We start from the raw sequence: 25,728 nt of genomic DNA, 5'->3' as shown, positions 1-25,728 counted from the left end.
AGGCAAGGCCAATGATTCGTCTTGACTTTAATTTTAATAGAACTTGTGGCAATAAACTTAGAAGTGTTCTGTGTGTGTGTGAGAGAGAGACTGACTCACTCTTACCAGTATTATCCATTTCTGAATGTTACTTTCCCTAAGGGCATGTCTACACTTGCCATTTAAAGTGGAAAAAGTCCCTTTTCTGCACAAAAACTGTGGGAGCGTCTACACTTGCCAATGACTTTTAGCAGTGAAACTCAGAAGTTTCATTGCAAAAAGAAAACCACCTTCACGAGAGGTGTACATCTCTTACCAGTGATGCTTTTGCGGTGATGTGCAAGTGAAGACACATTCTTCCTGCTTACAGAGTTTTTAGCCTCCACAGGATATCCCACAGTGCCTTGGTGATCACTCTGGCCAGCAACTCTGCTGCTCTGACGCCAGGTAAACAGACGTCCACCCCTCCCCGTGAAAAGCCCCGGGAACTTTGAAACTCCCCTTCCTGTTTTCTTGGCAAGTGCTCACTTATCTGGCCAGGTGACAAGCAAATGCTGAGCTCCTGGAGCTGATCAGTGTTTGGAGAGAGGAGGCTGGTCAGGGACCCATGATGCCCTACGATCCCTCCACCCCCCTTCCCACAAGACCTATCGTCAAAATGGAGAGAGCTGCACTGTGGGATAGCTGCCCTCAGAGCGCTGCTCTCCTCCATCATGGAAATGCTGCAAATGTAAACACTGTGATGCCTGTGGAAGCGAGTGAGTACGCAAACCAGCGCTTTTCTTTCACCAGTCCACTATCACCTTTGGAAACTGACAGCGCAAAAACTCTGCAATTGTAGACTTTGCCTATGGCTGTCTACACGACAGACCTTGCAGCAGCACAGCTGTACGGCCTCCTGTGTAGCCAGTCTATGCTGAAGGGAGACCTGCAAAGGGTGAGGGTCTTGGAGCCCTGGCTCCAGCCTGAGCCTGAAGTCTACACCGCCATTAAGCAGCCCCTTAGCCTGAGCCCCATGGTCTCAAGTCAGCTAGCACAGGCCTGCTGCAGGTTTTTGTCTGCAGTGTAGACCCACTTTAAAAGCATTCACAGATGATACTTCACAGGAGCTTAACTAACATCTTTTTATAAGGGATAGCTGAAGTCTTATAGTGAGTCAGGAGTCCTCATTTGTACATGCATACTCTTAACCATTAGACTGTTAGAGGATACTCCCAAAAGTTTGACCAGCCTCTGAGTTTGACTGTTTCTTTCCCTCTAACAGAGAGCACTAAATAGAAGGGTAATGGGGTAGATTGCATACAATGCAGATTTGTTAAATTGAAAACAGAATGGGATGATTTATAGCAAAAAGTGCAGTGAAATGCTAGATACACCTTTTATTTGAATCCTTTGGATTTGAACATCTAGAATTTGGATTGCTAAATCTTGCCATGTATTTGCATTGACTTTTAGTGTCAGAAAATTGCAGCCTTTGCTATGCCACAGAAGAAAGGGTAGCAGCAGTTGGGACCAGGAGACTTCATACACCACCCTGAGCGAAGAATGTGGTACAGTAGAACCTCAGAGTGAGAAACTGACCAGTCAACCACACACCTCATTTGGAACCAGAAGTACACAGTCAGGCAGCAGCAGAGACAAAGAGAAGTGAATACAGTACAGTACTGTGGTAAATGTAAGCTACTAAAACAACAAAAGGGAAAGCAACATTTTTCTTCTGCATAATGAAGTTTCAAAGCTGTATTAAGTCGATGTTCAGCTGTAAACTTTTTTGAAAGAACAGCCATAATGTTTTGTTCAGAGTTGGGAACATTTCTGAGTTACAAACAACCTCCATTCCCGAGGTGTAACTCTGAGGTTCTACTGTATAAGAAATCTTATACACACTTCCAAAACTGTCTGAGGCAGTGGCAGGGCTGGTTTCTGTCACTTGAGCCTGCAAATGTTTTCAGTTCTGGGTCAAACTGTGCTTAGCTGGCATGATTTGACCTGGTCTGTACTGACAGCTAAGTCCTAATCAGTATCATGTCTGCTAACTCTTTTGACCAGTCATGTTTAATCATGCTAATACTGTGCAATGTAGGCATTCCCTATGCATCAAGTCAACAAAGCTGAGGTTGATTGTCATGCTCCTGGGCAAACTGCTTGGGCTGTCTCCCCTGCTCTGCAGGTAGACCTGCTTCTTGGTTTACAGCTGAAAATTGCCCTTTAGTTATGTCCTTGTTGTAGACTGAAATGACACTTAGCACTTGTATCACCTCTTATCAGCTTTACAAAAGTGAGTGAGTATTATTTGCAGTATGATTAAATGGCTCGTTTATTCCTCTTCAGTGTGTCTCTTGCAATACCTCCCTTGCCTCTTGTGGGGAATTCAGCAGTCATAATTCTGATCCCAGTGAACAAAATGTGTGATGATAGGTGTGTTACATTAGTGTTTTTGAGCAGCCGCTGGAGGTAACTTTAAACTCTCCATATATGTTTATTTTTCTTTAAAGAAATTAAATGGCTGGGGGAAATGGACTGTGTAGAAATGCAGTGCTGTGACTGACTGTGTGGGGTGATTGTGGTGAGCATAGGAGAATAGGGTCATATTGAATACAGACTACAATAGCTCCACTGAAATGAAGGCACAGTTTGGGGGAGAGAGGGCTTTATCTTACTCATTGTTTGTAGGACATTCTTGACTTCTAATTTCTTTCTTCCAAAAATCTTCAACCAGTCAGTTGAGTGCCCAAGCCTTCAGGATGTTACTGACATTCCCCAGCCTCCAGAACAGAGAAGCGTTCTGCATTTGGCAGGGGTTCTCCCCCCCAGACAGTGGAACTCCTCGCTCTCACTCTGCAGGAGCAATTTTATTCAGAGAAACTTTCACCTCTTGCTGTACAACAAAGTGCAAATTTTCTGGTAATGGGCTAGATGAACTCAGCACAGTGACTGATGTTCTGGAAGTGCTACATCACGGCAAAGATGTCATAGTTTCTGTGCTCAACTGCCATCCTTTCTCATGCCCCACTGCTGCCAGAATGTGGAATGTTATGTTTCTCTTTGCAGACAGTCTACTGTTTTCATTAAGAAGCTGCCTGCTGCCAAAAGTTTCAAAACTCAACTTTGGAATTCAGTAGCTTCAGTTCCATTTTCACAAACATGCACGTTCTTGGGGCAACTTACCAGTATAATTATACTGCAGTAGTTATGCTAGTATAAGGCTGTGTGGGAATAAAATTGTTCACCTCGGGAGTTGTACCAGTGCAGCTATAGTAATATAATTATACAGATCTAATTATGCTGCTGAATTTCCCCATCTAGACAAGTATGTAGAAATTGGACATCTAGGATATCAATGGTTTCCAGTATTGCTATCTCCACCAAAGTGTTGAAAAATCGTGTTTTTTTTTTTTAAATAAACATTGGGTTCTTTTTATTTGCTTTCTGTTTGTTAAACCTTGAGGGTGCAACTGGGACATTTTCAAACTTTTCTCTGCAACCACAAGGCCAGAAATTAACTTTTTTTTTTAAAGCGGAGATTCTCACAAAATAACAAGACTTGAAGAGCTGGGGCCTTAAGAAAAATACCAAATCATCGTGACACGATAAAATCACAAGAGTTTACAACACTGGACTTCACAAGTTGCAGTTTTTCACTTATACATCTGGATTGAAGTCTTCCAGCTTTTCACATGCATTTCATCACTTCAGTGGATTGCCATCAGTCCTCATAATAATCAAGTGGATTCAAGTGGCCTGCCACACATCAGATACAAAGAATCTTAACCTGTAGTGAGGTTAGTAGTCACTCTTGACTTCAGGAGGAAGGATTGCTGATGTGAGCAAGGGTTTGTAGGATCAGCCCCTTAGGTTGGTAGCTGTCTTACTCCAGACTTCAGATGCATATAAAATAACTTCCATTGTGGGAGAAGGGAAGTAGAATTCCCCATCCCTGCAACAGTGCATCTCACAAATGGTGATCAGAATTATTTTAACCAATGTTGCTTCTGCCCACGCTCGCTCGCGCTCTCTGTCTCTCTCTCTCCCCTCCCCCTGACCCCACAGTTGTGCTGGTGAGTTTGTGATCTACCTGACAGTGATTCCTGATACAGTAATATTCCTGTGTGGCAGGCAGCGTTCAGTGCTGCTGCATCATCCCCCAGTAGCTTAACAGCCAAAGGACGCCATCCCAAATTCTGGAGTTTCTGCAAAAGTGAATAGGCGTATAGAGTAGGAGGAAGACAAAGGACTAAATTAGTTCATAGCCATCCGACTGTCAATCCTGTTTCTGAAATCCCTTCACTGTTGATGCTGACTGAACTGCATTGCTAATAAACTCTTAGAAGGATTTGGTTTTGAATTTTGACATTAATGTTTAAATAGTTATGCATAAACCAAAGGATTTCTACTGAGCCTGCCATGGCGCTTTTGATGCATTCCATTGTGCCTAGAAATGACAGTGCTATAGGGAGTCTCTCCCAACTTGGGTTGGGATAAGGAACAGGACATAATACAGTCCGCATGCTTTTTTTATTCAGATGTCTCATAAAGCCCCTCCAGGAATTGTTACATCCACTCTGACCAACACAGAAATGCATCCAGCACTGTCCTGGGGTGGAACTTGGTAGTTAACAGCACACAGCCATATTGAGTAGTTTAAGACAAGAAGTGAAGAAGAATCCTGCCTCTAATTAAAACCAGAAGGGGAATTTTGGGAGGAAAAGTAATATTGAGATCTCCCAAGGGCTCATACAAAAAGTGCTGTGGGTTCTCTAATGACTGCAAGGGGCAGTGGGATGGGACGGACGACAAGGGGTATCTCAATCAGAAGATGCCATGTCTAGCAGCACAGAACTCTTTAGCACAAATCAGGAGCATTATAGTCAGTACTCAGAGGAAAGAGTGTCACCCAATGTACTTCTCACAACACAGGTTTTTCCCTTCAAGATCTCACTTCTAAATACTGACCAGGTATGATTCTGCTTAGCTTGTGATTTCTGAGCTCGCAGCACAAATGGAATGGCAGACAGGAATGCTGTGTGTAGGCTTGCTTGTATTTTAGTTTTGTTTTGCAAAGGAAAGACTGCAAAGGCAATACAGTTTTAATATTAAACTTGAAAATAAAGAGCAAGTATTCTGGTTGTATTTACTTTCTGAGACACCAACCGCTCTACCTGAGATGCAGAGATCCAGGGCTGCTTATAGACGGCTGCTCTCAGGCACCTGAAAGCAATCTCCTTTCAGTGTTTAGCTAGCATATTGAACTGTAGGTCTGAATGTTATGCTTTTGTCATTTGGATAAAATTGATTGGTCCCTCTGCGGGCCAAGAACAGTCACAGCAGAGTACAGAACTCTGACAAGTAGAGTATGAAAGTCCCAACAACCTAGAGGAATTGGCATGACTGACTTTTCTCAAAATGCCCTCAGCATTTTCTTCACGTTCTGCAAAGTACGAGAGGTGGTGTTGGTCTTGGAGAGGATGTGGAGAAGGTGAGAACTTCATTGTTGAGCAAATGCAATTTCTTCATGCACAAACACGTTGGTCCTCCAATTCTCATCTTTCAGGTGTTGGCAATATTTATTTTCGAGCCACCGGTTTGCTATAAAATGGCCTGGGCTGATCTGTTCCGTCATTTTCATACGTGCAATGGAGAATTTTCCTTTTGGCAATTTTATTCTTCTCATGAGATTAAAAATATTTCTCTGTATGGATATGAACTGCTGGAAAGAAGACTACAGAAGGCCAGCTAATCAGTTCCTGTTAGAGAGGAGACGCCTCCATTTTAGCCTTTAATCCTGTCAAAAGAGAGGTTACGTTGGTTCAGTAAAAGGTGCCCTCCTATCTACCTTCTTAGACTGTCAAACTGAAGAGCAAATGCCCCCTTTGTGGGACCTTTTCTCTTGTTGCAAATTTCACCGCCATTACCTGTGGATAGGTTACTCTATTAGCGGCCTCATAGACACAGGCCGATTTATGGTGACAGCTCACTTGAGAAACGTGTGCACCTGAGCCATCAGACTGACCACTCAAAGACAAGGAGTTGCATTACAGCTGCACACCACAAAGCCAGCATTTGTTATGTAAGGTCACCAACAAAAGCCTGAAGTTCAGCTCTTTGTTTCCAGCATTGATTAATGTGCATATGCCAATGCAAAGTGGCTCCAGATGTGAGTAATATGTGCATTGCCATTTGAATGACTCTGTCAGGGTCGGCAACCTTTCAGAAGCGGTGTGCCGAGTCTTCATTTATTCACTCTAATTTAAGGTTTCGCGTGCCAGTGATACATTTTAACGTTTTTAGAAGGTCTCTTTCTATAAGTCTATAATATATAACTAAACTGTTGTTGTATGTAAAGTAAATAAGGTTTTTAAAATGTTTAAGAAGCTTCATTTAAAATTAAATTAAAATGCCGAGCCCCCCGGTCCGGTGGCCAGGACTCTGGCAGTGTGAGTGCCACTGCCAATCAGCTCGTGAGCCGCCTTTGGCAGCGTGCCATAGGTTGCCTACCCCTGGACTATGTCTTGCTTGTTTATCTGGGCTTTATTTAAGACTGTAGAGCAAATAAGAGAAGAAACTTCGCTAGTAGATTTGTTTTATGAATGTCTGAAGAACTCTGTGGAAAAAGAACGTAAGAGGTTGAACCTAAACTTTTCTGCGTGGTGGGATATGTGGACAAACCCCAGGGGTTTTTCTACCTCCTGTGCTGTTGTGAAAGCTCACTCCTGCAGGCCCAACTGCCCACTTAAATTCTGGAAACAGGAGAGGCTGTTGCTTTTGCTTGTGCAATGACTTGATCACTGTTGGTTGTCAGTGTGGAATGCAATGGGACTGCTGCACCACCCTCATATTTGTGGTGTTGGGGCATAAATGGTGACATTTGCTATGTCATTAGGACTGAGCAATGGGTAATATGGTACGATATAGCTAGTAATGACAGGTTTCAGAGTAGTAGCCATGTTAGTCTGTATTCGCAAAAAGAAAAGGAGTACTTGTGGCACCTTAGAGACCAACCAATTTGAGTATATGCTCAAATAAATTGGTTGGTCTCTAAGGTGCCACAAGTACTCCTTTTCTTATAGCTAGTAATGTATCTCTTCTGGAGTCCATGGATCTGAACTGACCAGAGTGCTAATCACATGGGTCCTGCTTCACATGTGCCAGATGCGCTCCATCTCTCTGGCAGGAATGGGTCGATAGCGTAAGCTCTGAGTCAGTGTTACGGGACATCGAAGAATAGTTATTGTTTGTTACTGAGTCTCCATAGTAATGCACTGTGTGCATATATCGCACGGCATCATCAAACTGATGTACCAGAGCTATGTTGTAGCTCTCCAGCTCTTCCAAGCTCGCTCCCACTGTTAATGTCATTTTTTTCTTTGTCTCTGATTTCCTTAAGTTTCCATTTGGTATTAGGTGCTGTTGGAATCCAGTGGAAGGCTCAGTGAAGCCCTTGTATCTTTCCCTCACTCCACTGGGAGTTATCTATTCCAAATGAGCTATGTTTCTGAGTTCTTCAAAGGTATCTGGCATGGTGTGAGAGTAGCTAGAAGGATACAGTTAACTGGCTTCCCTCTATCTCTCCAGGGCGTATATTGTTGTTCCCATCAGTCTAGGAGACCTAGTGGAATGGAAAGCAGAAAGAAATCGTATCAAACATAATGTGCACGTCTCAAATATAGAAAAAGCTCAGGTCTTGGAGTTGATTAGAAATATCTGCTCTCTCAGGGAGATCTGGCTGAGCGCATCAGTGGTTGAAGCAAATGGCACTGCTGGGTAACCTAATTTAACACTGGCATTTGGATGTAGCCTTTATTAAGCTGCAGATAAAGGATCTGTCTGCTTGTTCTGCACCATTTAACTGAATGATATTCAGGAAGACATCAGCTATGACTCCCCACATAGCTTAGTGCACCTCAGGCTTGACCCTGCAGCATGATCTGGTGCTCCAGTCCTTGGCTTCCCCCACAGCTCTGCCAGCGAATCTCTGTCCTCATCTGCTGTGTGCACTGTGCTATGACCAGTCCTTGTGACCTCCTGTTCAGACTTCCCTGTGTGGTGATTCTGTGATACTAACACCTCTCTCTAAGATTAAACTGACACCTCTGAACTAACTCGGTAACTAGGCCCCAGATCTACAGTGGTGACAGGTTATAACACTGTTGTACTAGGGCATATACCCTCTTAGTCGATCTTTAGAGAAAGGAATGTTTGTGGACTCAGTGTTCTGGAGCAAGAGCACTTCTAGTTCATATGTGACAGGTTAGCCATATGGAATTTGAGGCGGAAAGGAGGACTCCTACTTCTGACCGTTCTGATTTTCCTAAATAATCACATTGTATTCTCACACAGTCAGATCATTAGTTAGAGCCGCCTGTTCTGACTGCTGTTGTGAATAAGGTGAGTTGCTGATACAATGGAAAGAGCTGATCTTCCTAGGGGCTTGTGTACACAGGGAAATTTAGAGGCATGATTAGGCCAGTATAGTTATGCTGGTAAACTTCCCTTGTAACAAACCCTAGAATACAAAATACCTGCAAGTGAAATACAAACTAAGAGCTTTTAGCTTTGGAGGTGTTGTGGTAATTAGGCCTATAGGTTTACTCTAACTGTAATTTCACCTGTAGAAATGTGGAAGTTCATTAGATGTCACGATTACCTATAACAAATGATGAAGGGAAAAGGTACGACAAGGAGAGAGACTGAATTAGTCTAAACAAAAGGGCCTCCTGATATGGTTCAAGGACTACTTTAAAATCATGCTTGGGGAAAACAGAAGATGTGGAATTGGAAATTAACAAACCAAAATTGGTGTGTTGGATACTAGGCCAGCTGGTGGACAAAATAGTTAAGAGAATGGGCTAGTCCACCCATCACTCCTTTTCTGGGGTCCTTAAAGAAATATTTCTTTAGGGCAAAAAGCAGAAGAACAGTGGAAAGGCTAGTGGAGTGAGCGACTTCATCGGGACCCTGGCCTTTGTTATCCCGATCCTGAGTGATGGCCTGGCCTGGCCTGGCCTGAAAGTGGGACCCAGATGACATTGCCACTTCTGCCAGCTCCAACTAAATCCCAAACATCACCTTGGATGAAATGGGGTTGGACTTAAACAGCAACAATAACAAGCTCTAGCCCATCAGAACTCATTTCTTTTTGCTTTCCCCCAAAGGACAGTTATTACCACTTTTCGTACAATCTAAGAGACTGTCAAACAAGGGGGTTTTTTCTTCTAAAAATTCTCCAGCTAAAGGAAAAGGAAACAAGGGAGTGTTAAAATGAAAGCCTTTTTTAATACTTCCAAATGTTTGTTTTAACTGGTTTTTCCTTCTTTTCTTTATCTTTAATAAAAGGTTAAAAGGATGTTTAATGATGTGTTTGCCATGGAACTAAGCAGGCTGAAGTCTCCCTATAACAAACCCTGGATCTTGTTTAACACTGTTTAATGTTGGGCAGTGACTGGGTTATGTTGACGTCTTTGGGCCCCTGTATTCCATCTAAATTAATACAACAGAGAGTAGCTTTGACTTTCAGCTTTCCTCACTACAGGTGACAAGAAAATGGTTTGTTTGAAGATGCACTTGCAGTCAGTCTAAAGCAAAAATATTCTTTTGAGATCAGCTGTTACTCTGATGCTGTTTCTGACAGTTTATCACTTCTTGGTGCTGGCCTTTGAAAGAAGGACGGTAGTGTTAGCATCACATCTATAATTTGAATGATCAGTATTAACACTGCTGCTTCTCCAAAAATGACAAAAGTTGTTCACTGTCACCTGAGAGGCATCATAGGACTAGAGGGGACCTTCTGGGTCATTGAGTCTAGTCTCCTGCTATTGCAGGCAACCTCTGTTACAGAACCACATTCACAAACTGAAGTTTGACTAGACATGGATGAAAATTGCAGGGTTGATAATTTTCAGCGAGGTAACACTTGGGTAAACAAGAATAATTTTTTTTCTAGATTTACTAGTGTCTTAATTTAGAAGGCTAAACAGTAACCTAGAAGGATAAACGGTAACTCATTAATTTATTAAATGTAACCTATTCGCACTGAGTGTACTTGTTCCTCCGGTGTTGGGAGCTCCTTGCTGCACTGAATTTACATAGAATGCATGCGTATAATGTGATTTTTGAAATATTAATTACAAAATGCATCTTTAATATTCTCTTAGGCATCTCATTAGCCATTTGCACCTGCAGATTCCTTAGTGTGCACAGCTGTTGTGCATTCCAGTTGAGCACAAGGTTGCCCCAGTTATTTTTGCAAGTGATCATATGCGTAACTGTTAAAATCTGTCCCATAAAGTACTTAATTCTGGCAAAGCATTTAAAGTGGCATATTCAAAAGCACTGGGTATTAGTCTAACTCTGCTCCCATTGAAGTCATAGGAGTTTTACCATGAATATCAGTGGAAATAGGCCACTACTGAGTGCTTTTAAGAATACCTCCATTATGTCTGAATTTGTGATATTATTAACTTTAAATCTGGCACAAAGAATTTAGGCATTATAGCTTCCTTACTAATTGTTACTGGCAACTAGGTGTGGCTGTGAGGAGAAGACACCTCTAGCCGTGTAAGTACCTCCACTTGCTATCAGAAAGATCAATGTAAAAGCATCACGCTGTAAAGCAGCTACAGTTTAATACAGTAGCATCCACTTGTGAGTCCTAAACTTAAAAAGAAAGTTACTTTCAGCTCTCCTGACGATGAGTGATGGGGATAATACTTGCATTTGCTCATTGATCAGGAAATTAAACGAGTGTTCCTGTGGCTTTGAACTGCTTTTTTGATGATCAACCCTTCTGTACCCTGAGCGGGCGGTACCAATATACCCATGTTGGCATATCGTCCAACTCTCTCTCTTCAGGGATGTCATAAATAGGTAATACTATATGAATGATACTTTTTAGAATGCTCTTATCATTTTCCTGTGTAGATAGGCAGAAAATGCTGTGATCCGCATATGGAAATAAATACTCCATGTGGGATTTAATTATACAGACTTGTTTGGTTTTTAAATCTTCAAGTGCTTTTTGCAAAAATATTCTCTGTAGTGAATTAGCTGAGAAGTGCAACATCCTCCGCCATCCTTCTCAATTTGAGCAAGTGTTTGTTTTTTGTCTTTAATTATAGTGGAGCGCTTGCGTACTGGTAGCTTGGTGCTTGGTTAGATGGACTGTAGAGGAGTATCTGTAATGAATGCTACTAACTAAATAGTTACACTTTCAAACCTGTTTTCGCATGGGCTTCCTCTTCAAGTCCCACTGTGATCTTTAGTTGCCTCAGCTGGAAAGGTCACGTTACACAAGAAGTCAAACAAAACACTTTCTGTTCAGCATCTTTCCATTAAGCAACCAGCTTGCGTGGGCTGATCACTGCTAGCTGTGCTTTGCTTAGTGAAAAACTTGATGGCTGTAGTCTCCCTATTTGAATGAGTAATATGTAGGCAGTGTGTTTTTCATAGCCAGTGTGTGATCCAGTGCTTTTTTGGTCAGGTGTCTAAGCCTCTCTCTTTGCTTCCTTTGTCTGGACTTGAAGTGCCAGCATGGATTTATTTTCTTTGTTGCATATTGGACAGTATTTGTTTCAAGCAAGCATGTATGAATATTAACACAATCTAAATCGATAAACAGGATGTTTGTATTAATTGTCTTTTAGGGCTTTTATTTATTTTTTTTACCTAGAGCTTATTGCTAGTTAATTCATGGTGATTAACATGCTTGTAGCAGGCTAGGCTGGATGCTCCCCAGACGTTAGATCCTGGATACAAATGTTTGTGGTTTACCTCCGCTGATCCATGATACGTGAGCTTCAGACATTTGTATCGTGGAACAAAGGCTAGTTTGGACAGTTTCCAAACATTCAGAAATGTGTTAATTGCCTTGAGTCTACCCTAGAGGTAAAGACTCCCGTGTACCCAGGCCCTTTTGTTTCTTGCTCTAAGGTGCATAGATATAGTGTAGCCTGCTGGTGAGCAAAAACTACCAAATGTAGTGGCAAGGCTGTATTTAGTTGCAAATCAGTGTTTTAATGATCTCAACCTTTCTTTAGGAAAATAACTAAAAGTATGACTGCAAATATGAATGATTTAAATCAAGATTTTCTGCTTGCTTATTTCAGTCGTGATTAACACTGGTGATTTAAATTACGTTGATTTAAATCTATCAGTCTTGTTAAATTCCAAACACCTGTGTGGTTGGCCATCCTATGGTTGAGGAAGGTGCACAATTGCTAATCAGGAATTTTGCTGGAGAGAGTTTGAAAAATAAAATCTTCTGGCCCCACAAATCTCTGAGTTTGACTATGTAGAATTGAACATGATATTAGTTGGAAAGTAGAGAGGCCAACAAGTGGAGAAACTGTGAGAGGGCTCTGATAGTTCTGGTTACAAGTTTCCCCTCTTTGAGCTTGCTGCTATGCAAACTGAGAGTGTAGAAATGGCACTGACCCAGGGAGTATGTAACAGCATCCCATCCTGACTGTTTAACTTTTCAGGTGTCAAATTAATTATTATTTGGGCTTCAGTCACTTAAGGTAGACAGGGCAGTCTATCCTAAGGGGTCAGAATGCTAACTCCTCCTTTCTGTAATCTCAGGCTCAAATGCAAAGATTTTTTTCAGGTTTCAGAGTGGTAGCCGTGTTAGTCTGTGTCAGCAAAAAGAACGAGGGGTATTTGTGGTATCTTAGAGACTAACACATTTATTTGGGCATAAGCTTTCGTGGGCTAAAACCCATTTCATCAGATGCATGCAGTGGAAAATACAGTAGGAAGATATATACATACACACACAGGCGAACATGGGGAAAAAAAAGGTGTTGCCGTACCAACTCTAACGAGACTAATCAATTAAGGTGGGCTATTAGGAGAAAAATGTTTGTATTGATAATCAGGATGGCCCATTTCAGACAGTTGACAGGAAGGTGTGAGTAACAGTAGGGGGAAAACTAGCATGGGGAAATAGTTTTTCTTTGTGTAATGACCGATCCACTCCCAGTCTTTATTCAAGCCTAATTTAATGGTGTCCAGTTTGCAAATAAATTCCAGTTGTGCAGTTACTCTTTGGTGTCTGTTTTTGAAGTTGTTTTTTGTAGAAGAATTGCGACTTTTAGATCTGTAATTGAGAGACCAGGGAGGTTGAAGTGTTCTCAGACTGTTTTATGACTGTTCTAATTCTTGACGTCTGATTTGTGTCCATTTATTCTTTTGCGTCGAGTCTGTCTGGTTTGGCCAAAGTACATGACAGAGGGGCATTTTTTCATGTTCTCTGGGTATATATCTTCCTACTGTATTTTCCATTGCATGTATCTGATGAAGTGGATTTTAGCCACAAAATCTTATGCCCAAATAAATGTGTTAGTCTCTAAGGTGCCACAAGTCCTCCTTGTTCTTTTTGCTGATTTTTTTTTCAAGTGGTTTTTCCACCAACTTCCAGTGTCTTACTGGGAAGTTGTTTTTTTGTTTGTTTGTTTTTTGTTTTTGTTTTGTTTTGTTTGTTTTTTAAACCACCAACTAATAACTGCATATTGGAACTCTAAATGGAGGATGCAGGTCTCTGTGGCTGGAAAATCTCTCTAAATTATTTTAATCTTCCTCTTCAAATATCTAAATTGGGAGACAGTTCCTCTTTGTTCGGTACTGTATACTTCATGGTAACCAATATTTATTTATTCTAAGATTTTTCTCACACTCTTTAACATAAACGTCAATTTAACACAATTGAATGTTGCTCAGAATTCAGTTGCCCTCTTGGGTATCTAGTCAAGTCCTGTGAGGCCTCCAGTGCTCTGTCTAACCAGCTCAACTGAAATGAGAATAAGCCTACCAATCATAGTAGCAGATATTGCAATAATTGAAATAGAATAATGATAACTAAATGTGCACTGGTAACGTCGTACCACTTTGTCTTTGCCCTTTGAGATTGTTAACTCTTTGGGTAGGGACTCTGGCTATGTGTGTATGTGTGCACCTTGTGATGGGTTCCCCCCAGGGAGCCACCTGGAACTGGGGTACCACTGAGCCCTCTGACCCACTGACCTGGGCTCCCTCTCACACTGTGCTGCTGTGACATGTTGCAGACCTGTTCCTGGTCCTGCACTTCCACCAGCATTCACACAGGTAAGGACACACCCAGCAGCAATTACATGCAGTCTCTCTGACCAGCCACTGCATAAACCAACAATAGAGAGGCTACAGCCAAAATAACCACCAGCTTCCAGGCCTAGGACCCTATAGGTGTACTGGCCTGGCCTGGTCCAAACCTCAACCAGTATGAATTGATTATCCAGTTCGCCTCCCCCTCAATGTGGAGAGGAAATGTAACAAGCCTGTGTTAAACCAAGCTGAGAGTTTCCCCCAGACACTTCACTTAAAGGCACACTGGATTTAAATTAAAACATGAAACAAGTTTTAACAACTACAAAAGATATAGATTTTAAGTGATTATAAGGGATAGCAAACAGATCAAAGCAAATTACCCAGCAAATAGACAAAAATGCAAACTAAGCTTGACATACTAGATAGATTGGATATGAATAAGTAGTTTCTCACCCTGAGTGATGGTACAAGCAGATTCTCAAAGCCTAAGCTGCACTTGCAATCCCAATTACAGCTTGGAATCCCCAGGTTTTTAATACACAGGCTAGAAATCCCGTTAGCCTGGGTCCAGCACTTCCCCCAGTTTAGTTTTTTGTTCCTTTAAGTGTTTCCAAAAGTTTTCTTGTGTGGGGAGTGAAGAACAAGAGATGATGTCACTCCCTGCCTTTTTTCAGAGTAACAGCCGTGTTAGTCTGTATTCGCAAAAAGAAAAGGAGTACTTGTGGCACCTTAGAGACTAACCAATTTATTTGAGCATGAGCTTTCATGAGCTACAGCTCACTTCATCGGATGCATACCGTGGAAACTGCAGCAGACTTTATATATACACAGAGAATATGAAACAATACCTCCTCCCACCCCACTGTCCTGCTGGTAATAGCTTATCTAAAGTAATCATCAGGTTAGGCCATTTCCAGCACAAATCCAGGTTTTCTCACCCTCCACCCCCCCACACAAATTCACTCTCCTGCTGGTGATAGCCCATCCAAAGTGACAACTCTTTACACAATGTGCATGATAATCAAGTTAGGCCATTTCCTGCACAAATCCAGGTTCTCTCACTCCCTCACCCCCCTCCAAAAACCCACCCCCATACACACACAAACTCACTCTCCTGCTGGTAATAGCTCATCCAAACTGACCACTCTCCAAGTTTAAATCCAAGTTAAACCAGAACATCTGGGGGTGGGGGGGGGGTAGGAAAAAACAAGAGGAAATAGGCTACCTTGCATAATGACTTAGCCACTCCCAGTCTCTATTTAAGCCTAAATTAATAGTATCCAATTTGCAAATGAATTCCAATTCAGCAGTTTCTCGCTGGAGTCTGGATTTGAAGTTTTTTTGTTTTAAGATAGCGACCTTCATGTCTGTGATTGCGTGACCAGAGAGATTGAAGTGTTCTCCGACTGGTTTATGAATGTTATAATTCTTGACATCTGATTTGTGTCCATTTATTCTTTTACGTAGAGACTGTCCAGTTTGACCAATGTACATGGCAGAGGGGCATTGCTGGCACATGATGGCATAAATCACATTGGTGGATGTGCAGGTGAACGAGCCTCTGATAGTGTGGCTGATGTTATTAGGCCTTGTATAGCTTTAGCATATAGCGGGAACTTTGTTCCAAAACTTGGTTCCCAGACCAGTTTGTGGAAAAATACAGACACCCCAAAATGGAGTCCAGAGTCATGTGGCCTGGTCACATGACCTTGTGGAGTCATAGCAGCCATTACTTACAGGCTGTTTGGAGCATTCTCAGGGAGGCTCACCAGGTGGGGGATAAGCTTCTCCTGAGGCCTATTGTTTTCCCCAATGGCTCATTACCCTGAATAGGCTCTTCCCAACCAGCTATCTAGACGTAAAGCATCTTGCCTAGTGCGTATCACCCAGGTGTAACTACATTTGAAATACAGATACATAGTCAATATTCATAACTTCAGATATAAAAATGATACATGCATACAAATAGGATAATCATATTCAGCAAATCATAACTTTTCCAATAACATCTCACATGACCTGTCTTATACACAATGCATCATAATTGTGCTACAATCATATCATAATATCACTGTGAAGAATATGGGGTGTAGTGTCAGACCCTGCTATGGGTGAAGTTACACCAATAGCACTTCTGTTTGGGAGTAGGATAGTGCCCATCATGCACACTGACGTAGGGTAATTATGACCATAATATGAGAATTCTATACTTAGCACAAATATGCACCTGTGCAGCCGTCCAAGTAGACATCCCATTTCTACATAGCCAGTACACGTGTTTTGATGAACGTCACTGTAATTGTCATTAGAAAGCAAAAGTCGAGTAATGAAGATGTGTGATTTCTTCAACTGGAAGTGAATTAACATTTGCTATTTTAAAATCCTCCCCAGGAACTTTTCCAATAAATATTGGGAAAAGCACAGCATGTCCTTTCAAGTCCCCAGCCCTGCACTGTTATTTGCTGACATAGGGTTGCATGTAATCCTCTGACTTCCCATTTCTTTGCTTTCCTTTACTGGAAAGGGTTTTAGCACTAACTCAGCATTTGCTATTAGCTGGTTCATGAGCTCATCTCTTTGCAATCATAGCGGGTTATTTTCTTCACTCTCATATTCTGGCCTGCCTTTCTCATACACTATATATCTGATATGGACTAGTTTTTAAAGCGAATGGCCCTTTTTTATTGTTCCTCCTCTATATTGTTCAATGTTTTGTGCCTGAATGACAATGAAAGAGGGTTTTAATTTGTTGTAAACCTTATCTCCACTCGCAAGAGCCCACTGGTCTTTAATGCATGCGTATAAAGTGATAGCTGACATTTTAAAGACAGAGCCATTAGTGGTCCCCAACCTTTCTTGTGGGAATAGCAAATGCTATTCCCAGAAGACTGTGGCAGGTGCCAAATACCCCGCTGCCGAAATGCTGCCACAGCGAAGCAGCAGCGGGAAGAAGCGTCACCACCGAAATGCCGCCAGCGCCAAGGTGGGCGCCCTGGTGCCCGTGGGCACTGCGTTGGGGACCCCTGCATTAGAGCATAGCTGCATTAGGAGACCATGCTTGTGTGTGGAATAGTGAATTGGTTCTGTTCTCTAGGCAGCTATGTTTTTGATGATTAAACAATCACTCAATAAGATCTTTGGTCTGTTTGCCTTCTGAGATGTCCTTTGAGCACCGTAGGAGCACAAACATTCTTAGTAACACAACTGTTTAAAAGTAGAGGTTGTATGTGCTTCTGAAATTTATTGCAGCATTTTGCCTCAGTTACTACATTCCTGATGGCTCATTGCACTGCAATAAGTTTGAAAGAATGAAAAACCCAATGATGACGTTCAGCCCTGATCTACTTTGGGAAATTATGGGTCAAAAAAGAGCAATTTAAATTTTTCTGGCTGTATACTTGGTAATGACGACGGTGGTTTTTGGAAGCTTGGAAAGGAAAAAGCAAGAGTTAGCCAAAGCCGGCAGTCTCAAGGACTGCTCTTTAAAAAGGAAAACGTTTGGGATGCAATTTAACTTTCTGCTAAATATTTCCATTTCATCTTCATTACATAGCCACAATATGCACATAAGGTCACATCCTTGTCCCATTAAAGTCAATGGGATCAGATGTTTTAGCAGTTCATTTGCAGACCCTGAGATGGGTTCATAGGCCCATCTCCTGGCAGGATGACAGATACCAAGAAGAGCGTTTTCAATGCTTGATTGCATAGTGACTTGCTCAGTTAAGGTCTTCTGAAGTGTGTTGGGAATACTTGAAATGGCTCCATCACTTTTTATTTCACTATTGTCTGTTCCTTTAGCACTATGTAGATAGTTTGACTTCGTGGATTTCAAAATCAGTCTGAGTTTTCACTAGGAGGAGCTGTTCCTCTCCTGGGTTATCTGACTATTAAGTGTCTCCCACTTTCCTTGCATAATGACAGGTTTCAGAGTAACAGCCGTGTTAGTCTGTATCTGATGAAGTGAGCTGTAGCTCACGAAAGCTCATGCTCAAATAAATTGGTTAGTCTCTAAGGTGCCACAAGTACTCCTTTTCTTTTTCCCACTTTCCTCTGTCTATATTCAGGTACTGCTCTTCCTTATTACTTATCCTGGCACACTGTGCTCCCCTTTCCATGTTCCTTCTGGCTTCTGTCCCGCCCGATTTTGCAGCTGGCTCTTCTTCAATATGCAGGTTCATCAGGCTGTCTCCTCTGCTCCCTGCTACTGCTTCTCTGTTCACTTGAAGAAAGCAGGTTTTGTATTACTACTTATTCTCTGTTCTGTGCCACTGCTACCACATTTCCAGTCCTTGGCTCACTTAGTACCTGTTCTTGTACCATAATGAAGTCTGACCAGAGTTGTGTTCAGGCCTTAAAACATAAGTAATGGAAATGATGCGTTTGTTATTTTTCAAATTATTTTTTTTAAGTGCCAAGCCTTTGAGTTACTTTATTCTGAGGAGTGTGGCTGCTTTAAAGCCGTCCTGCCTGTAGCTAAGTCTTTATATTTTGGGAGCTGTATGAGCAGCTAGGACAACTATCTGAGCGCTGTGCGATTTGTGAGCACAATGGCAGAGCACTTAGTATTGAGCAGTCCAAGACTTTGTCATCTGTGCTCTTAAAAACGAGTCCTGCTGGATCAGTCTTTGGTTTTTAAACCCATGGCTGATTCTGAGTTTTATAAGTTGGAAGAGTATTTTGCCTTCACTGTGCCATAGAGATAACACTGCAGAGACAGAATCCTTGGATGCAAGGCAGGCAGTTATAAGACCCAGAGGCTTTGGGAGGCCCCAGGAGCTTGGTTTTAACCCTAGGGTCAATGGGTTCTTCATGCTGGATTGCATTAGTTCATACAAACTGAGAGGACTGTGAGAGCTGAAGCACTTCTGAATACTCTACTGCTGCTGCATTAGGTTGGTGGCCCCAAGAGTTAGTATCTTTGTGAACGTTCCATGGTTGCTTGTGCTGCCATGAGGCTTGCACTGAAAATGTTGAGTGGCTGATTTTGTCCTAAATTTAGTTTTTGTCTGGTACGATTTCATGTTCAGCTCAGTGAGTGACTATGTCAATATCGATGATAAGGGAACATTTTTTCTGGGCTGCTCCATGTAGGGTTTCAATGCCTCTCCCTTGAGAGCCTCGCAGTCTAGTTTTCCTTTAATAATGTTTTGCAGTTGAATTTCCAATGCTTTTTGCCTGGTAAATTCATACATGCTTGATATGGCTCTAGAATCCAAAAAATAGAGAGCACCATTCCATTGAAAACCACCCTGAAACCCCTCTCTTTTTGGCTGTTGAGAGGAAGACCCCCAAAGTGCAATTCTTAGTTTGAAGAGGTATCTTCTTCACCTGAATTGCTGTCTTGAGCTTAAATAACCTTTCTCCTATATAATAATTTGTTTCTCAAATTACTAGGTTAAATTATAGTCTGATCCAAGAGAGCGAGAAAACACTTAAATGTTTTAGAAATTGAAGGAACACTTTATTAGTTGGTAGCAGCACGTATGCTGTGAGCTGGCATGGTTTTTATAATCTGTAAGCTTCATTAGCTTTTGATAATGGAATTGTTAATTATTCCAATTTATTTTGTTTTAGTGTTTCACTTTTTAAGAAATTAGATTATGGTTTTGTTCCACTTCTAATTGTAGTCTGGTTTACACTTCATTTAACTTACTCCCCACATACTTTACATGGTAACAGAGGGTCTGAAGATGGTGCTTGCCAGCTTTCAGCATGCTGTATAGGGTTCTTGAGGCGTTGTTTCTTTTCAGATAAGTAACGGAATATTGTGGGAGTCTTATTACTTCTGGCTCCTTCACCATGAATGTTCCTTTCTTTTGTAGTGTGAAACCTGAGTTGCCCACACTTCTTCTGATGCTCATTATCAATGTGGGGCTACTTTTGTCTTTGAAGCTAAAATAGCAATTCAATGCAGGTGGAGAAGCTGGGTTACTAGCAGTGGAAACGGATGTGCTGTCTCAGTGCTGCTCAAAGTGGTGGTCCGCGGACCGGTGCCGGTCTGTTCGCACATTGGAAAAGAAAATTGCCTGTTCCCCCCACATCAGATAGCTTGAGAAGTGCTGCTTTACAGCAGAAGCAGCTGCAGTGTAAGCTTCCTCACGTTGCCTAGGCTGTACACCTCTGCTTTGCCCTGGAAGTTCCTCCTCTAAGAATGGAGATCTAGTTTATCATTCTTATTGATCCAGCCTGTGTCTTGTTTCCAGAGTTTGCCAACAGGAACATTGATTGCGGTGGGGGGCATTTGAGAGAGAGAGAGTTGTGATTACTTGTTTATCAAGACCTAGGCTGATAGCGCCAACTCCTTACGTAAGCCTCCAAACTGCTGCGAAATAGTAACTAACGAAGGTCACTACAGAGCTTAAGCTACATTTTTGTCAGGGACGGGTGGCTCTGTAGGCAGTGGGCTGGTTAGGGTTATGTTCTGCACACAGCTACTCTATATGAAAATGTGCCTGAATTCTCCTATCCTCCATCTTCACCTTTCCCACCTGTAGCATCTGTTCATGGACCAAGATAGTATATACTTTAGGACAGGGAGTGTCTCTTTACTACATGTTTGTATGATGAGGTCCTGATCCTGATTAAGACCTCTTTGTGCTAATATCATATATGTAAGTAATGCCTCCATGTCCCACGACAAATCACCTGAGGCATCCCATGGAAATATTGATATGCTCTTGCAGTATATCCCACTGAAAGCTGAGAGTAAAATGTATGGTGTTGAAGGAGTTGGGGAAGGTGAAAGGCAATGATGTAAAGCAAAGACTCTTGGTTTGATCAGTGAGTGTTGTTTTCTTATCACAAGCTTTTAAAAACTCATTAGTTTCTCTCTCTGGGTGAATCTCACCCACCCACCCCCGGCTTATTATGTAATCTGTAGGAACCTGCGAGTACGGTTAGGACAACCAGGTCAGATTTTCAAAAGATGCTTAAGTGACTTAGGCAAAGTTCTGTTAGGCTGGTAGGTCACTTAAGCCCTTTTTGAAATCTTACCCACTACCTGTTCTCCAGCCAGAGTACGAATATAGTTCAGTGCCATGCCAGCGTATTAGAACAATATTGGGACAGCTGGGGAAAGTAGGTTAATGAGGCTTGAAATGGTTTCTTATGTAAAACAGTGCCATTGATTGACATTTTTCTTGCAACCCTTCTAAGGGAGCTAACGATCCAAAAATCTGTAAGGAGGATTTGCCATTAGACATCATGGAGAAGTCAGTTAATCACCCATTTGAACATTTCATTATGCAGCTCATGAAATGAACAGGCACTCATTAGGGAAATAAAATTTAAGTTTCTAACCTCCAGTATAGATGCAGCTAGGTCAATGGCAGAATGCTTCTCTCAACCTAGCTACCATGGCTTTAAGGAGGTGGAGTTCCTTAAGCGATGGAAAAACCCCTTCCATTGCTGTAGGAAGTGTCTACGCTACAGATTTACAGCGACATAGCTACAGTGCCTTAGCTGTAGCCTCCTCAGTGTAGACATAGCCAGAGGTAAACAGAAGGCTGCACCTCGTATGATCAGTAGATGGTTCACATGGTAGGGAGTCTATCTCATGGTATAGGAACAATGAATTATCGTTTTTCAGGCTGAGGTTTCAGATTAAGTCACAAGCCTCTTCTGACTTGACTTGTGGCAGGGATCAGTATCCATGTCAATGTCTTCTTTAAATTTCAGCATCATTCTGGTTCCATGAGGTGAGAAGCACTTCCTCCCTGTGTGAATTTTCAGTAGTTGTGCTGAACTAAGGAGAGCTAATTCCCTTCTACATTGCTGCCTTCCACCTTCTGGTGTGCTCAAGGTGCCATGCTAAATGGTGCGATGCTTCTTGTCTGTGCTCGGGCTCGCTGGCCCACCATTGTGAAAAGAACCTCCTCCACTCCTTTCTTTGGTGGGTAGTTTTTGATGAGACCTGTCATTCTGAGGGAGGGTAGTGTTGGTTGCAGTTGTTTCCCTGTGACTAGGCCTTGGAGGAAGTCTGCTTGGTTGATGTGGTCAGAGCCAGTTTTGCTGTGGTGAAATCCTGAATCATCTGTAATGAGGAAGGAGATTAGGCTGCTGGGAAACGCCAGCATGGGGAAAACCAACTTTATTTGTTTCTTTGAAAATGCTCTTAATCCCCCAAGTATCAGAGGGGTAGCCGTGTTAGTCTGTATTCACAAAAACGAGGAGTTCGGTGACACCTTAAAGACTAACAGATTTATTTGGGCATAAGCTTTCGTGGGTAAAAAACCACTTCTTCAGATGCATGGAGGGCAAATTACAGATGCAAGCATAAATATACTGACACATGACCCAAATAAATCTGTTAGTCTTTAAGGTGCCACCGGACTCCTCGTTGTTTAAGCCCCCAACTTCCCCCCGCCCTTCTTGCTTCCAGGCTGAGAAAGAACCAAGAAATTTCCCTGTACCAACTTAACCCTCATTGCCTCTTGCAAGCTCCTAGGAGGCTCTGTGTTTTCTGGGTCTGTCGCACAGGTAACTTCCCCCAGACTTTCCCAAGATACAGTGATCGTTTTCTATTATGTACATCTGCTACCGAAGTGTTTGTCTGTGAAGAACCTTCATTTAGAAAGTGCCCAGTCTCTTGTTTAAGGTGAATGTGTTGGTCTGTTGAAGGGCTTTTCCATTGGACTAAATTTTGAGTTCAAGCATTTAAATGACAGCTCTTCTGGCTTGAAAGCATGACACTGTCACCAGCAGAAGTTGGTCCAATAAGAGAGATTATTATCTCACCCCCTTCTCTTGATAGTATCTTGGAACCACATGGCTACCACAGTGCTGCATAGGTCTTCTAGCTGGTATTTTTCTGTGTCCCCTTTGTGACTGCAATTATTTTTTTGTGGTTGATATATTTTTATTAAAGATAGTGTATTAAGCTCACAGCAGTGCAGCTGGGTAATGAGTTCATATCTCACACGTACTGTCGTGTAACATAGCAGACCAGCTCCTGATGTAACCAGTTAGATGATGTCAGAGAGGACAGCGTAATAATTCAGTTATTCTTATTTGAGACACTGACCAAAATATACTGTTCGTATCTGTCTTGCATTGCGCCATGAAATGTCCAGCAGCTTAACACAGCTGTGCTATATGGCTTTATCAGATTTCCCTAAAGCAGATATATAGCTTCTGAAATGTGACTTTAAAAAACATAAAGCTGCTCAGGAATACTCTACCTAGTCCCATGTACAGTGCTTTCCCTTTAAACCTCTGATAGCTCTCAGTGCTATCTTCAGTGCCACTATCTGAAGAAAGTCCCTCTTCGCCACCCCCTTTTTTTTAAGCTTTACAAAAGCTTGTTCTTACTGGGAAAATCCTCTTAGTGAAAAGAATGTCATTGTGAGATCTTTGAATCCCATGTGACTCCTTTAGCTTTCCAGTCTGCCATTCAGCGCTGTCCTCTTAACCACATATTGTCGGCTTATCAAAAGTGTAACTAATGAAAATCTGCACTGCTCACATATTTGCTGCACAACATAAGTTACTCTTCTGAAGAATGCTGCAAGTCTAGAACATGACAGCAGCAATTTGTCACCTCATTAATCACAGCTTGTTAGTGCCCTGCAATTTTAGCAAGTGGAGAAAGGGGCCTAATTTTTTTCCATTTCACCCGTCCCTCAGCTCTAACTCCATTTCAGGCAGCCACTTCTAATCCTAGTCACCAGATTGCTTTGCCGGACGTTGTCATTTCTAGCAGGAGTGACTTTTGAAACCAGAGCTGGAATTGTTTGTGTGTGTGTGGCGGACTTGCCATTCCATGTGACCCTGAGACCTGAGAATCTGCCAACAGCTTGCCCTGGGTTGTCTGCCATTTTTGCTGTAATAGACACCCTCAGTGACTCTAGGGCATTACTTCAGATTTTAAATTTTAAAATAGTGCAGTTGTGTAAAGTAAAGAATTCAGTACCTAGTTAAGAGACACCCTCCCCCATCCCACCTCGGCTTCCCAGCGATCCAGTGCTGTGATGTTTCTAGATAAAGCACTTACTCTTTTATTCTTTGAAATCCGTAACTTCAAAACTCCAGAGTCTATCAGATTGTCAGGAGTGACCCTTAATAGAACTATGTCCTGACTGCCAGGCTGCAATTCAGATCTCCAGGCTGTGCTTTGAGTCAGGAGGGGACTTACGAAACTTCATAAGAAAAGCAAACCTTTTTTGAGGTGTATGAACCTTTTGGTGAATTGGGCAGGTTTGTTCAGTCTTGATCATTTCTCACTACGTTAACTTTCTCCCCACAACAGTCCCCATAGAGACTGAGGGGAGATGACCTCCTCCTGGGCTTGTCAGTGTGAAGGTAGCTGGCTGGCCCACTGGGCCATCTTAATTCTAGGGGATGGACAGATGGTATTGTACTGTCTACCCCATCCTCGTGAACTCTGAAACCACAGCACCAGGTGAGATCTTTAGAAAGGTGTGGTGGAAGTTCAGACTTTGAGGACATGGAGGTATGGTGGGTGCAATTACTATGAAACTGAGTGGCTTTAACCAGTAATAGTTTTAAGCAGAAAACTGTAATCTGTATATCTTTTCTGAGGAACTTTAAAAATGTACACTTGAAATTTCTATTCCAGAAATACAGTAGAACCTCAGAGTTACCAACTGAGTAGTCAACACACACCTCGGTGGAACCGGAAGCACGCAACCTGGCAGCAGCAGAGACACCCTCCCCTCCCCCCAAGCAAATATAGTACAGTGCTGTGTTAAATGTAAATTACTAATAAATTAAAGGGAAAGTAGCATTTTTTCTTCTGCATAGTAAAGGTTCAAAGTCAAAGTTCAGTTGTAAACTTTTTGGAAGAACAACAATAACGTTTTGTTCAGAGTTACAAACAACCTCTACTTCAAAGGTGCTCAGAACTCTGAGGTTCTACCTGCATATGGAACAGTAAAGTAGTTTTGGTGGAGGGTAAGTTTTCATAACAGGTGGAAGAAAAGGTTTAGGGAACATCCAGGTGACTGGCTGAGTTAACGTTTTGCTAATTATTATTATGATTATGTTTACTATAAATTATAGCTCATTTGCTGAGCAGTGCTGATGTTCTTGCTGCTGTACAGGACACGCAGACATGTTCCTGCCTAGTGGACCTTAAAGTCGGACCCCTGTTCTCCCGGGGTATTTTGGATTCTCCTCTTCATCTGGCTGTTCTTTCTCTTTTGAAAAGTGCTTTTCCCATGATAGAGCAAGTGTTCAATTCCAAGGTAGCAAATGTCCTCCGTTAGGCATGTTCTTCAGTGTTTTAAGCCTTATGTTTACATGCCTGTTTACAGTTTGCTATGGTAACATTCAGTTCCACATGAAATATGAGTCTGTTGCATTCAAGGTGCAAATGCCAGAGTAAAGCCCTTAACTCATGTAGCCTGTAGTGGTACATGGATGTGAAATTTCATGCACACTAATCCCTGTAGCTGTTCAGCTAGCAGTTATTTATCCTGATTCAAGGATCCTAAGTCACTGTGAAACATATTCTCAGTATGTTTTTACAGTTTACCCCTGTTTCCCCCACATACATCTCATTCATTCCCCTCTCAAAAGCAGCCGCTGCCCCCAGCACCTTTTTGCTTTTAAAACAGAGCCAGTAGGGGTGATACCACTGTTTGCTAACTAGTATTGTGCATGCAATTATAGAACCGTTGTGTAATGCTAAGACTTAAAAGGGATACCTCT

At 42.1% G+C, this 25,728-nt stretch overlaps 1 protein-coding gene across 13 annotated transcripts in view; it reads left to right on the top strand.

The window, feature by feature from the left end:
* Positions 1–25,728, top strand: part of SIK3 (SIK family kinase 3) — a 152,679-nt gene that overhangs the window by 53,151 nt on the left and 73,800 nt on the right. Inside the window, exon 2 of one of the 13 annotated variants that reach the window (XM_077839975.1) lies at positions 1,435–1,654. The exons of 11 other annotated variants lie outside the window; for them this stretch is intronic. The gene's annotated coding sequence lies outside the window, so the exon portion shown is untranslated. Of the gene's footprint in view, positions 1–1,434; positions 1,655–3,712; positions 3,762–25,728 lie in introns of those variants that run through there. One more of the 13 variants, XM_077839977.1, reaches the window with a different exon arrangement.

Source organism: Eretmochelys imbricata, chromosome 22 (genome assembly GCF_965152235.1).
Source record: "Eretmochelys imbricata isolate rEreImb1 chromosome 22, rEreImb1.hap1, whole genome shotgun sequence".
In the NCBI taxonomy this organism is placed as follows: Eukaryota; Metazoa; Chordata; order Testudines; family Cheloniidae; genus Eretmochelys; species Eretmochelys imbricata.
This window is presented reverse-complemented; position numbering and strand designations above follow the sequence as displayed.